Raw genomic sequence first — 2040 nt, 5'->3', positions numbered from 1 at the left:
ATATATATATATATATATATATATATATACTAATTTAAAAAAAAAAAGACAAATACATAAACAAATTGCAGCATCAGTATTTATGTGCCAGGAAAATGAAGGAAGATATACAAGTACCTTTATAAAACATTATAAACAAAATTCTTAGAATTATGGAAGGAAAATTACTAGGCCTTTCCTGAAAAATGAAAATTTTGTAACCTAGATATTTTGTCAACACATCCAAGTTAACTTGAAAACAAGGTTATCGACTTTTACCAAATATTCTCCTACCCGTCACAATACCTGATTTCTGTAATAGGCTACTACGTTGTGGTTAATCACCTTTTACTAGAGCGATTTTGCAGGCTTCATACTGTCGTCGTGATTACTTACGTCATCAGTTGTGCTTACTCTGGTGGCCATAAATTAATACTATTGCACTACATCGAAATTTTCGTTGCAACAAACTTCTTCGAAAGTTTACGATATCAAATGTAGATATCATATCTTCACAAATGTTCCAAAGACTCTCCATTGCACATGGCCACAGGTTCACAAGAACACATTTAAACAGACCAATGACACGATGCTCCACTAGAGCTGCATCAGGGAACTTGACGAGTATATGGTCGATTGGTATTGCTGTGATTCCAGTTTCCTCAGCGAGTTTTCTTATGAAAACAGCCATTGATTCGAGGTGTAGCTAGAAGCTCGAAAATATCTGCCTTATGAGTTTTTTAATATAAAATCCTTGTTAACAATATCAAGAGATGTGCCAAGTTTCATTGCAATGACTATTCGATTCAGAGAGCTTATTATTTTCTTTATTTTAGATTAGGGTGTAGGTTCAAGGTTTAAACGATTAGTTATGATCATCCCTCGGCTTCTGTTGAGAACACTGAAGGATTCCTTCTTCAGAATGTTATACCCTTTGTCACTTCATCTATATGATTTTTTTCTTTTCAAAAATACTTTTTTAAATCCCTCCAAATCAAAGCCTACCACGGCAACATTGCACCATCAAACGGTCCAAGATACGTCGTTAGCCTTATGGATACATGCTAAACATATCGCCCACGACTCGCATCTGTGACGTCATGCTATCGGGTTAGCATATACAATTCATTCAAATAAAATGCGAGTGTTCCTCAGCTAAACGAAGAACAATCGAAATATCACCCCCCCCCCCCCATCAGTTCAAAAGTAACTTCATATCGGAATCAGCTGTATCATTCGTATTGTTTTCCTTGCATGCTTGATGACGGCACTCAATTTCTACAAAAACTGCCAGACTGCAAACGTTATTCGTAAGTATCGAAGCCATGAACCCCATTTCTAAATTGCCAGGTAACAAACACCATATAGAAACTACAAGGTAACAATCACTATACATACCTTCTGTTAAGGATCCAAAGGGCCAGACAAGATCTGAAATAGAATTAGTTGAAGTTAAGTGCATGCTTTTTACAGCATGTGTATTACTTGGTAACATAGCATGGAAACATGACAGTATATTTCCCCGGGTTATATTCATACGAATTAATGTTATTTAACAACAAAACATACAACAATCAGAAGAATTATCAGTGACGATGGAATTTAAGAAGTACATAGAATATGTTATTAATATGTATAAAAGGTGCTTCAAAATTATTAGAATGTAGAAAGTACTTAAATTCAGGGTGCCCACCTATAGGGGTGCCGAATAGAAAGATCGCACAGATCACAATTATGCCTGAGGCCAGCTTTTATTGTCAGTATAAAATATATATAAAAGGCCATTATCTGTACATTACACAAACACGTGTATTGATTTAAATATAAGGCATACAAAAGCTTATCATCGCTATATAATACACTAAAGTACCATTATTAATTAATATATAATACCCATAAATACCATCATGAATTCAAAAGATATACAAAAAACCTATAATCTCTATAAGATATGTATAAAAACCTATCATTTATATCAAATGCAAACATACGTATTTATGTAAATATAGCCCCCCAGTGGTACAGCGGTATGTCTGCTGACTTACAACGCTAGAATCCGGG

At 34.5% G+C, this 2040-nt stretch overlaps 1 pseudogene; it reads right to left on the bottom strand.

Moving 5' to 3' along the window:
- LOC106477718 overlaps positions 1-2040 on the bottom strand; it is a 131650-nt pseudogene that overhangs the window by 23004 nt on the left and 106606 nt on the right.

Source organism: Limulus polyphemus, unplaced genomic scaffold (genome assembly GCF_000517525.1).
Source record: "Limulus polyphemus unplaced genomic scaffold, Limulus_polyphemus-2.1.2 Scaffold169, whole genome shotgun sequence".
NCBI lineage: Eukaryota > Metazoa > Arthropoda > Merostomata > Xiphosura > Limulidae > Limulus > Limulus polyphemus.
Note: the sequence above shows the minus strand (reverse complement) of the source record. Positions and strands in the feature narration are given on the sequence as shown.